This window comes from Harpegnathos saltator, unplaced genomic scaffold, assembly GCF_003227715.2.
Source record: "Harpegnathos saltator strain DR-91 unplaced genomic scaffold, Hsal_v8.6 scaffold403, whole genome shotgun sequence".
Lineage (NCBI taxonomy): Eukaryota > Metazoa > Arthropoda > Insecta > Hymenoptera > Formicidae > Harpegnathos > Harpegnathos saltator.
This window is the reverse complement of record NW_020230210.1, coordinates 1,570,022-1,583,166: the sequence shown is the minus strand read 5'-3', so window position 1 is coordinate 1,583,166 and position 13,145 is coordinate 1,570,022. Positions and strand designations below refer to the sequence as shown.

General features: G+C 46.5%; 1 protein-coding gene across 3 annotated transcripts in view; it reads left to right on the top strand.

Annotated features, from left to right (window-relative positions):
* The window catches only part of SK (small conductance calcium-activated potassium channel), a 146,854-nt gene continuing 133,709 nt past the window's right edge, over window positions 1-13,145 (top strand). For 2 of the 3 annotated variants that reach the window (XM_025301156.1, XM_025301157.1), the window contains exon 1: window positions 2-324. The gene's annotated coding sequence lies outside the window, so the exon portion shown is untranslated. Of the gene's footprint in view, window positions 325-13,145 lie in introns of all 3 variants that reach the window. The other variant, XM_025301155.1, reaches the window with a different exon arrangement.

Here is a 13,145-nt window from a genome sequence, read left to right as displayed (position 1 = left end):
TTTCTTCTCCCGCCCTCCCCCGTTCCTGTTTTTTTTTCACGAACCACCGGCATCCGCAGGGGTGGCCGGCCACGTCGCGTGCGGGGTGTCTGGCCGCGGGAGTGGAAGAGTGGTGCACTTTTCCGCGCGATAGTTATGTTACCGCGCGACTCGCCTTGTGTCGTGTGTGAGCTTTGAAAAATTTCGACCGAGGTGATCGCGGGTGAAGGGTCGCGCCGCGCGCCGCAACGACGTGGGTAGAAGGAAGGGCGGCGATGCAACGCGGCGCAGGGATGAACGTGCTGGCTGCGTGCTGCCGTCGCCCCGGCGCGGGGAGACGCTAAGGTAAGAGGGTTCAACGAACGCCGATCGCGCTGCCACGCGACTTTCACCCCCCGCCACCTCCCCCACCAACCCTCCGCCGCACTGCTCGAAAGACGAAAGGGGCTGTTTACGAAGTTCCGGGAACTTGCGGACTGTCGTAAGCTGCAACCGCTAAGGCGGGATCAAATCTTATCCCGGTGACGTTTTAGAAAATCTTGGAAACTGGGTGAGCGATTTTAATAAATTAGCGCTTCAGCTTGTCGGCGTGCTCTGCTTCTTACACGACTATTAATTATGCGTGCAACTTTTTCCGGGTCGGCGAATTCTTTTTCCTCGCTCCTACTTGGTCATGAAAGTTTACGGAATTATTGTTAACGTCAACTCCTCTCGAGCCAAATTTAATGCAAGGAGCAACGCCGATCGATTCATGCTTTATCCTATTGTTCTTCTACAATCGTTTACACGTAGCGGGTCTCCTTCACTTGTTCGACCAGCAGTCAGCGATAAAATTCTCTTCTTCTGCACGTAAGTGAGAATAAAATACCTCCCCGTCACTGTCGCCGAGATTGTCGCTGCGGTCACTCAATTTTAATCGCGTTAATTGAGAGTTGAACCAGCAGCGCGCAGTTGAGAATTTTATTAGCCGCGACTCGTGCCGCGCAGGAGTTATAAAATTGCTCAACGCTCACAATCGAGAAAATCAGTTCAATCTCTCTGTCTTGGCTGTGAAGTTCCGCCGTTCGAGGAATGCTCTCGGGACTACAAAACTTTTAAGTGGACACACACTTGGGACTTGGGACGTGGTGTGCGTCGGCTTTCGCGTTCGATTATATCTGTCCCGTTTTGTCATTTATCTCCTTGATTCTTAAGCAGTTTCCTTCCGTCGATTGCACGTGGAAGGAGTTTGCCGCGTCTTTATTGCCCGTCACTTAGCAACGTCAAGCGTAGCGCTAAATATGACCGTATGTATAAATATGACGACGTTGACTCGTCGTGCACCACGCGCTGTGTAGCAGGCTGAACGCACGGTGAAAATAAGAGCTTTATCTTCTTCCATCTTCTCCGGGAGGGCGATAGAAGACGGTCGATATGAAGCGTCTGTCTCGGTGTAACGGTTTGATCTATTTTCGTCAGGCATTTTTATATTTCCGCGGGGCTGGCCGCTCGCAAATTTTCTCGCACTTGCTCGACAACGTCGAGCTCCACGGCCTCTTAAACGCGCCATTACGCGCTCGAAGAAGTCTCGCTAACGCGCTGTTCCGCTTATTTGCAAATTTAAATCCCCACCATTTCCGACGTTTTAAGCCGTGGTGCTTGCAAGCCGCGTGTAATTTTTATCGATTTTAATCGCCTCCCAGCTGCGCCTCGGTTGGCTTGGCTTCTCGATGATTATTCCTTGTGGGAAGATTCGGCGCTAGGCCGGATGATTAATAGGATCGATGACTGCGGCGAGGAATCGATTACGCGAGCGACGAGAGGCCCGAGTCGAGTAATCTGCCGGCGAGGAAAAATAAACGCGCGGTCGTAGCTTAGTATCTAACTGGGGAACGGACTGGCAATGATTTCGAGGTCGATTACCCATAACACTTACTTCGCCGATGCTATCGTGGGGCTCGCGCGACCCCTCCCCCCCTCTCCTCTTCCTCCGCGCTGCGAATGCGTTTATCGATTTCTTCTGAAACGTGCACTTTATGTTATTTTGAATCAAAACACAGAGCCGCGCGCGCGCGCGCACACATACACACACACACACATACTCACACATAGAAGGATATTTCTTTCGCTCTCTGAAAAAACTATCACTATATTCTTTTCCAAGTCTGCCCGTGAAAATGGAACGTTCGAAAAAACCAGGAGGTTCGAAATCGAGAACTGCCACGGAGAGTCGCAACCGCCAAAAGAATTGCAAGATGAAAGCGAAGATCGAAGCATCGTACATACGCGTGCATGTTTCGTTTTTTTACCACTAGGTGCACCTAAGCGGTCTCGTCCGGGGTTGTTTGAGCGCGCGCGGACTTCGCGGGTCGATATCCTTTCGCCGGGATAACCGTGTGAGAGATTGGCGTTGCATAATTCTCGTGGTTAGCGAATAAACGAACGGATTGATGAATCGGGAAAAGAATTCCGGGACGGCCCGTTCGTCTACCCGTTCGACGACCCCTCAAAGAGACAAATATAGCGACATAGAGGCAACGTTATCCGACGGCACGAGTTACGTTATATCTGAGGTCATCGCACCTAACGCGATGCACGTATAAAACCATTCGCAACGCCTATCGCGAGTACTTTCGATATTGTTTGGCCTACAACTCGCTTGATTATTTCAAGTCGACGAAAGAAATACCTAAATTTCGTCTCGTTTCCTCCTTTTGCGGAAAAGTAAAAGTCGGAGGTTTCGCGTGTTTGAAAAAGGACCAATGTCGTTTCGCTGACGAACGCTTGCCTGGAAAAGCTCGGCCTGTTTTTGCGTCAAGAATATGACCGCACATTGTCGCATTTCCCAGACGTACCCCTTCTTTTAATACGCGGCGGACTCCCTGCGGTGCTGCCGTTTTTATTACACAACGCGAGTCTCGAATCTCCCCCCTCCTCCAAAAAGAAAAAAAAAAAGAAATACGTGTCGTTTGTTTTAGCGATATCGCGCGTTGCCTTTGTAAAAGGGAAGGAAAAAGCGGGCACATAAAAACTCCATTCATTCCACTTATCGATATCATCTTTCTACCCTCTGTGTCTCTCAAACACAAGTTATCACGACATAGAGCGAGTCTCACCCCGAAATTAACGATCCGTCCTCATTTTTTCATCTATGATCTCTTCCGATTATGACTTCTTGCGTTAAAATTATTGGCTAGAAATGGAACGGGATCGTACGATTAAGCGTTTTCAATTTGACAAAAATTTGATAAAAATTCCATTCTCTCTCTCTCTCTCTCTCTCTCTCTCTCTCTCTCTCTCTCTCTCTCTCGACGTTCTCAAACGCAAAAATAACAATGGAAAGAGCTAATCTTATATTTCTATAATTCTCAGAAATATTGTTAAAAGATCGCTATGCCGCCAATTAAAATAAGGGCTAATGAGCTAAGAATAGATAATAAAATCGACAATTTAATTTAATCCGCAGACTGCAGTTAAAAAATTCTACATTTCCGGTCCTTTCATTTTACTAGTATAGAAATATATCTAAGAAAAATAAGATCGAAATGAGAAAACACATTCGCGGATACTTGGACTTGTTCAAGAAGAAGACGAAAAAGCGTTAACGTTTCGTATTACAACTAAACTCAACGGAGCGGATCGCACGTTAGATGCTTATTGCTGTCGTTTGTAAACAGTTCGCCATGCATTTGTCCTGTTTCATCGCCATCGCTGTACGATCCACCTTCAGCCGCGTTTGCAAGAGAGGGAAATATCGCTGCGGTTTTTCCGCTTCTCATTGTGAATTCTATTATCCGTCCTGGCGGTTGTTGGACTTTCATCGAGTTTCGTTATCACGCGAAGACCTTGGCATCCGAAGCAACGATAATGTATCTTTCACGATCGTTCCGTGTCCGTTTCCGACTCGCTTGTCTCGTTCTCGACGGTTCTCCCTCAGCAGCGCTGGAATTTAACGACATTCGCGGGAACGAGTGGCGCGGAAATTAAATTAATGACTGGAAAGCTATAGATAAGAAAGATAAGAAATTTACTCGGGGACAACAGTCATTGTTCCGGTTGACAATCGGTCACTTTTTGGTATCGCGAGCAGCAAGGGCCTTCAGTTCGACGCGTGCATCAACGACAACATCGTCGTTACCTTCCGACTTGGCAATACGCAATATCGCGTTTGCAACGCGAAGCTTCGATTCGCGCGACGTGAAACACAATGAAAAACTCCGATCGCGCTGCGTCCGGCGCGCGCGCTATAAAGTGACAAGGCGGCTTCGCCGCTATTTCTGCCGGCAAGTCGTATATCCTGACTTTAACGCACCCTTCTCGCTTCCGTCAAATAACTTTCCCAATCAATCTTCGCTCGCAGTGGCTCGCTAATTAAGCGGCCGCGTAAAGCGCTCGCGGGGGAAAATCACAAGCAAATTTCGCGGGAAGTAAGATCGAGTCGCTGATGCGCCCCTTCCACGGCAGACGCCCCGTGAAATTTACGAGCGGCGAAACTCCCGAGTCCCTCGCGATGTTCGCTCGTGTCGATTTATTTTTATCGTGCTCGCTGCACCCGCGGGCTTTCTTTTTTCACCCTGGCGCGGCGCGGCGCGGCGCGCGAAAGACCCGCCGGATGCTCGAGTATGCGCACGAACGAGCGGCAGGCCGACGGAGAGAACAAAACACGGCCATGAGAGGAAAGAGCGCGCTAAAAGACGGAGACACGGTGAAAATCTGGCACAGAGCTGCCATTTCTCTTCTTCCATGCTCAACCGTCTTAACTAATTTACAGCTGCGCGACTCCGCTCTCCGAGCTCCGCGCGCAGTTTTACAATGATTTCTCGCGCCTCCACGCGTGTGTTTATGCGCGCGCCGTTGTTCATTGTTATTAATGATCGAGCCCGTGGCGCGCGCGTTATCCGGCGAACTTGGATCCTGCTTCGGTGGATCCCGAGGTTTTTCCTCGAATAAAACGCCCCGCTGGTCACGCCCGTGAGTCACGAACGATCGGAACAAATATCTCGAGCTCGGTGTTTTTCAGCGGCGAAACTTGAGAATTTTGGCGCTGCGGAACTTGGGAGTTTCGACTTGGAACTTTCGATATTTAGAGAGTCCTGTAAAATTGAACGGAGAACTGCCCTCGTGTATCTCCACTCGCTATCCAAGTTATACTCGCGCAAACGGCCGTCGTGACAACACGCGATCGCGTTCCCGTCGTTAACGATGTATACCGAAGATCTTTATGTGATGACACGTTTCGAGCCGACGTTGTCTCGCGTATCGATCTCCCTTCGCCCTTCGTGCATCACAACCCGGGAGACAACTACCTCTCTTCCTACGTTCTGTTTCCTGATGCCATTTTTTGCTTAGTAAATTAAATAGCATGCTCACACACACACACACACCCATACACGCATGCGCGCACACGGTCCGCCAAATTTATGAAAAAAGGCAAGAGTGCAATCTCTTAGAGACTGCACGAGTACATGAAATATCGTAACAATTTCGTATTTTCAGTAGCATGAACGGCTGAACCGTGACATTTCGCGATCGATTTTCCAAAAATCGCGGAGACCGTAAATTTCGAAATCATATCAATGTTAGTATTTTTATTTCGCGAAACTCAATCTTGTTCCGGCGAGGCAAAATATTGGGATAACAGCCGAATGTTTGAATTGTTGCGATCATGGTGAAAAAAAAAAAGAAAAAAAATATTTGGAATGAAAACTGAAAACGAAGCAAGAGCGCAGATCGATAGGGAAGCGTGAGAGAAAACCGCACGATCATTCAGATTGAGTCTCGTGTATCGATTTCCTCGTCCGACGTTGCGTTCCGAGTCGCCGTCGACGGTATCATCGTCTCCCTTGACTCGATCCTATTGCGCGCCATTATACAACAACGGCCGGGATCATTGGATATGTCGGTGAGACTCTCTCTTTAAGCTCTTCAAGTCGTTAAGCTTGCGTCGCAAATGGAAGGTTCGCGTGTGCGTGTTGCAAATGGAGGGCGCGTGTACATATCGCGACGCCTTCGCCTCAGGAGGTAACGGCATTCTTATCATTAGCGGTGTAATCCGATAATTACGCTCTATAACACACACTAAACGAATACTTTTCATTATGCGCAATCTTTAAAAAGAAAAAAAAGAAGAAAGAAATATCGATAACAGCGAGACCGCTTGTTTTCGCGAGGAAAGATTTTTGAATATTTCGCACGCGACACGTCGGCGCTCTCGGGGGGTAATGTATTCCTGCAACATTATATTATAATGCATATTATATATTATATATTATATGCAATATTATAATTACAAAATAAACCACTCTCTCTCTCTCTCTCCCTCCTTTTCTGTGATTCGACAATATTATTTGAGCAATTCATACAGATGTACATAAAATTACGGACACAAAATTAGATGGAAAATAATTCGGGGTTAATCCAATAGAATTATAATCCATCAAATCGAGCGCTCGAAAGACAATACACATTAGCCGAATGTAATTATTCAAAAGTAATTTCTTCCGCCGAATGACCAGGTGTCGGCTGAACATTTCAGCCCGCGAACTTTATGAGAGAGATTACGTGCCTAGATTATCAGGAGATTATGGTACATCACATATCGTGTCCTTCTTGATATTATCTTTCCGTTCGCCGTCGAAGCGGATATCACAACACTTAATCCTATTGTAGGGCGTCCCGAAGGACAGAGTAGCCTTACTCCGCGCGCGACGCGTGTCCTAAAACACGCACGCGGGAACTCTCGTAATCAGCGGAAGGTCGCGTCAGAACGGTCGTTAAATTATTACGATTAACCGGGAAAATCTGGGCGGGAGCGGGGCTCTCTCTCTCTCTCTCTCTCTCTCTGATTACAGCTCCATTCGCGGTTAAACTTTAAGCGTCGTTTGGTTTTTTAAACAGATTATAGCCATATCGACCGCGTCCGGCGAATGACGTTATTCGCGTGCGAGCGCGGGCGCTTAAAGACGGGCGGCGTTTTATTTCGAGTCGCCGCGTATCCCGCTGACTTTGGGGCTGCTGCGACGTCATAATAAATCGTTTATCACTCGGCACGCCGCGCCGCGCCAGCCGATGTGCATACTCACACGCACCGAGTGCATACACGTGAGCCCGTTAAAGCCATGCAGAGAGATCATTTATCCGGCGACTGCCAAAAGCAACAATGGACAGCCGCGATGTACGACGCGCCGGTGCAGTTGTAACGCTTTTGCCGGTGCTAACCGCTCGTGTGTTTCGGCTCCACTGCGTTTTTCTTTCACTTACGAGCCTTCACTGGAGCGACTCGGTACGAGGTTTTTGCATGGCCAGCTAATAGTCCGCCACCGGTTCTCGTGTCGTAAGCAATTGAATGTACGAACTGAGCCTCGGGGATGCAAATAGATTACGCGGGAGTAGGTAACTGCTCTATAGACTCATATACTGCGCTTACGTGATAACTTATTGTTAGCGAAAGCCTGTCATGTACGAGCGTGCATGTAACTTTAAAATCGCTGATCCTGAAATACTCGCACACACGTGCACACACGTTATGTAAATCTGCCGTAGCGCGTTTCCGCTGCGGGAAAAAGGACTGTTTCACCACGAGAAGACGGTTCTATCGCGATATAATCATGAATATTTGATGCGCGATAAATTAAGGCGCGATAAATGTTTGTATATGCAATGAACGGGTGTGTGTGTGTGTGTGTGTGGGTGAATCATCGACCTTTTAGAGCTCTGCATCTTTCAAACTCTTCGGCACTTGTGAACTTTCACATTATCATAGAAATTGCGACGGCGCGGTGTTACCGCAATAAAGCTTCAAAGAAATTCTTTCGACCTACTACTCAAAGAAAGTCGGTTGCGCGATTACTTTAAGACCGACACACGGCTCTCGCCTTGTCGAGAAAATTTATGCAGCATGAAATTTAATTAATTGCCGCCGCCGTAGAATAATTCCGTACTATCCACTAATTACTGCGAGAATTTAACGATATTAATCATCATCTTCTCGGGGGAGCAATCGAGCATCGTGCTCGGTATAACGGGCACGGTCGAGGGCCGGCTTTGGGGAAACGGCGCGCGAACGGCGCTTACCGCAAAAATTCGCAAATAAAATAAATCAATGTAGAGCGCACACGCTCCAAGGGCGATGCGCTTAATTTAATCCCTTTCGCGGGAGCGTCGCACAAATATTCCCGCACAAAAGCGTAAGAACTTCGGACGCTAAGAGGAAACCATAATTCACTCTTCAACGAATATATTCTCGGCCACGCGGCCCCGTACAAACCGTGTGGTCGTAGGAATAAAAAAAGTTGATAATATTTTCCCGGGATATATTGACGCGAGTCTCAAGATAAACGTCTCATATGGCCGAAGAGCTTCGCTTATCGATATACAACACACGCGGTAGCATGCGGCATATTTTGCAGCGGTGCAACTGAAAATGCTCATAAATTTTACCGGGGAAACGCGCGTAACTATGCGAACGCCAGGCAAGAGTCTGGAAAGCGAAGAGATAATTTTTTGGCGTGTAACTTTGCAAGCTCGCACCGCAAATCGCATGCACGAACGTGCGAGAAAGCCGAAACGCGTTTCTGAGCGTGGCCGGTTCCGCATCGACAATCAAGCGTGTCCCACCTTAATGAATCCTCGATTACAAATGCGCTGAATCGAGAGCGCCGGCGATCGCCGTAATTAGCGATGTTTTTGCGTTAGACGGCGTGAAATATGTATTTTCCGCCACTCGCCACGCATTGATCTTTCGCCAACTCGCATATCACGCCGGCTGGAATAACGAGTTATAAAACATTTCCTCTTTTGTAATCGACGGCGAATTCCCCGTGGTGGGCCACGACAATCCTCGCGCGAGCTTTTGTATTTTAGCCTTCATTGAAGCGCGAGGAACTATTATACGGTTTATACGGCGGGTAGAGAGGCTTTTGTGACTTACGCGCTTTTAAATGGTGCCTCTCGTAAATTGTCCGCGACGAATAGTCGAAATTTGGTCAGCTGGATCGATATTCAGCATCGAGGAAGAATCATCATCGAAGCTTTATAATGACGGTACATTTCCGCTGTTATTAATATTCGTATCAAATGTAATCGGAATACGAAGCTAAATACGTGCTTGTTTCTGCTACCGCCACACACACACACACACACACACACACACACACACCACACAACTTTTCCCTATAGTAATAATTATTATCACTTTACAGAGAGACCTCTCTTTCTCTCTGCAGTTTGAAAATATTTTTGATTATAATTCCCAATCTTTCGTGTCGCGCTGATATTTTTATAAAAATGCATAATATTTACCGTCAAAATATTTACCGTTTATGTTTTCGCTTCATTCTAAAGCGTCGTTCCTATATGGGGGATTTGCAAATTCCACCGAACGCGTGATGATCCCGATAAATCCAGAATCACGTAGGAGGTATCACGTTCTTCGAGCGTATTTCGTGCCGGATCGAATCGCATTTCGCCCGTAATGATTCCCGGTTATTCCGCTCGTCCCGATCACGTTTTATTATCGAGATTCCGTCAGCGCTGTTCGACGTACGGCGAACGAAGGAAAAGGATTCGCTTGAAATTAAAACGGCCGTTTCGACGTAAAATTGACCGCGCCGTTCGCAGAAAAGTACACACGAGTGAAGCGATTCCGGGGGGGCTCCGGGCGGGGGAGCTTTTACACGCTGTGGGAACGCTGTCGAATTAATAATCACGTTGAACAAAAGATGAATTCACAGGAAGAAGCGGCGCTCCTCTCGATCCACACGATCAGCACAAGCGGGAAATATCCCAGGCGTACGTTTCAGCATAACTTGACCCGATATCGCCGAACTCCGTTGTGCCAGCTCGTAGGTGTAACATTCTGTAAGGTCTTAAGTACCCTGGAAATAATAATAATAATCGCCCAGGACATGGTGGTGAGTTTATTGCTGGTCTTAATAAGCCCGACGAACGAGGTCACATGTATCACACGTTAGATATACGCTTACGACATGTACACACCTTGTGTGTGTGCACGGTAAACCACGTTGACGACGGACTCTGAAAGTTCAGCGCGCGAACGACGGTGTGCGAACGAAATGAACGGCGACGAGAGACACACGTCGGACCGGCTGGCGAGCTAATATAGCTGCCCGAGGCCGAGTGGAAACGTAAATAAGGCGCTGGTAAATTGTGCGCTATCGGGGATATTCGAGGGAGTGCTAATAAACGGAACGAAGCGCGGCGCCCAAGTGAATGATGCAAAATTGCGTGGAAAGCCGGCCTCATCATTCCCCGCCTGGTTTTCGCAGGTCCGTTGTTCCCGAGTCGGCTTTCCGGGCTTCGAAAAATGCCGCGGCGCCCTCACTGCGGCGAATTAAATCTCCATTTCAACGCGCCGCAATAAATTCCGCCGACGAATCGAATGATGCCGAAAGACCGCCCGGTGAAAATGTCGGTCGTGGCTGCATAATAATTCGTTCGCGGGCGAAACTCCCGTTCGCCGGAAGCGGCCGATTATTAATCGCCCGTAATTGCGCTGGAATGTTTCGACACGGTAAGCCGTGTTGGCGTATTAAGGAGCGCTTCCTTCGCGTGACGAGATTTCGGCGATGCCGGCCGCTCGTGCCAAAACGCTGCGGTTTGTTACTTCAGAATATATTCCTTGCGGCGCATCGAAGATCAGCTATATAGAGAACTGACGTGTCCCGCGGGAGGAGACTGACTGCCCCGGCGACGTTTTACGATCGCAATATATTTTTTTATGAAGTATTCGCCGGATTGTATATATATATATATATATATATATGTATATTTAATAATTTTGAAATTTCCAAAGGTCGATAAGTTAACAAAACAGTTAGGGCACCATTATAGTAATATATTCTTGATAGTAAATAAAGTAAAAGAGTCTAATATAATTTTTTCTTTCAACGAATAGTTAGCGAGATATCGTAAGTTAAATGTTGAAAAAGTTATCCAGTTTCCCTTAAATATTTAAAAAAATATTAGGCAAATAAAAAAATGTTTCAGACAAAAGTTGTTAAAATTAATTGGTAGAAAAAGAAGATGTAATAAAAAATTGGGCTTTCTATTTTAAAAAATTAAGTTGACCTTCAACTGACCTTGAAAATGCCCTCCAAATAAAAAACTGATAATGCCATTCTCTTTCCCCTTCGAAATCATGGAACACGTATTTTAGCTTTTTTTAATATCTTTCGTAGTTTTCGAGATTTTTTACCCGTTACGTTTGAAATTTAGCACCCTGTATATATTGATTAAAGCCGCTCGGATGCTATCAATCTCAGCGGCAATCAATCGTTTGGACGATCGGTTAAACAGGAAATATTTAGAATGCATTCGCAAAGGCGATCGTCGTCGGAGGGCTCTTATAGCATTTAAGAAACGAAAATAAGTTCTCCGGACTGAATTACGAACTTTGAAGTTACAAGAGGAATTTTGTGTTATCTTTCTCTCTCCTCTCCTTCCCCTCCCTCTCGCCCTTTCCTACGATTTATGGGCGGATTTTCTTCCTCCCGTGAATCACGTTCGAGTTTAGGCGAATTCTGTGCTCGGTTTCTCCAACTGCCTCCTCCCTTCTCTTTCCAGCCTTTACTCATCCCCCATCGATGGAATGAGAAATATTCGGTAGGGTGCGTCAGCGTGTCAGGGGTGTCAGGAGCGTTCAAGGCCGTCAGGAGGTTCGAGACATTTGGAAACACCCTTCAGGTCAAGTAGACGGTCTCGCTCGAATAACCTTCGACGCCAACGATGGGGTCTGCCGATAGTTCCACGTTAGTTCATTAAATAGCGGATTAATGAAGCGCACACGAGTGTCTCGGGGCACAAAATTTCGCATAATCCAATCAGCCATTAGGAACGTTACGTCGCAATTTACGTGGGAAGTTACGCTGTAAGCCACGCATTAAAGTCCGCCCCTATTAAATGGTTATTAGATTGAACTAGTGAGCGGGCAAATGATGTTTCGCGAAGGCACACTGAATGCGCGATTATTATTATCCTCGGATATCGCGAGAAAATGCAAATGTCGTAAAGAGTCATCGAGGAATATTGAAGAACGTTTCAAACTCTTCAAACGCGTTCCGTGGTTACAACGTTTCTTCACATTTACGGAGTTTTCGCGGAAATACGGATGTTCGTCTCGTGAAAGATAAAAATCCGATAAACTGTTATTATTATCGCTGACATGTTTACCATCTTGAGATAACGAATGCATCGCAGAAAATGAAGAATCGAAGAACGTTTCTCCAACTTCTTGAGCTACTTGGATGCGCTTCTCACGCAGTCGCGGTGTGTTTAACCCTCGGAGAACACACAGAGTCAATTTGACCCTTACCTCGAGTTTGATCGTGAATATCTTGAAAGCATTTTGAAAATTGGCGGGCCTGAGGCCCTCTAGCTGTAGTTTGGGGTACTAATTGTACGTTAAGATGCTCCCTTTGTACAGCGCGACACGCAGTAGGCGTTGGGCATTATTCGAAGTCGGTGCGGGGTCATTCTGATCCTGTTGTGTACTAAGCCGTCGGTTTGCTCCGGATAAACATTTTTAATTTCCACCTTCGTCACTTAGCAAAATAAATACCTTTTTTGAAAGGTACACTAAAGGACTATTTTTTTTTTTTAACCCAAGTATATCTTGGGAATATGAAGATAAATTTTCAGCCAAAAATATTGAAAATTGAAAAAGATATTTCTTTTTTTACTAAATTTTGAATTTTGCAGAAAACAATCTTTTGTTGTTAATTTTTTTAAATATGTAAATGATTCGAGCGACACTTTCTTTCCACATCAACAATTGATCCTACGATGTTTGAAGTGTATCTGATAATTTGTTCAAGCTGATCGGATGCGTGTATGTGAAATGGTAGACAATCAAAACGTACGCAGGGTCAAATTGACCCAGAGTGTTCTTCTTGATCGAAAAAAAGGTGTGTTCTCCGAGGCTTAAGGATAGAAGATACGAAAAATCGCTGCTTGTTGACACATTCTCGTCACTTGTCGAATCCTCAAAATTTGCTTCCCTCTTTTTCCTCAAATTCGTCGTTCTTACGTCGCGAGTTTCTTCGGACTCGCAAGCGACCCGGCACCCGTTAACCCCGTTCGTTATCTGCGCTCGTCAATCTCAATCCCCCGGATGACGCGTTAATTCTGTGTCGCTGTAACTTCGGAATGTCGATAAATTTATCGCAATA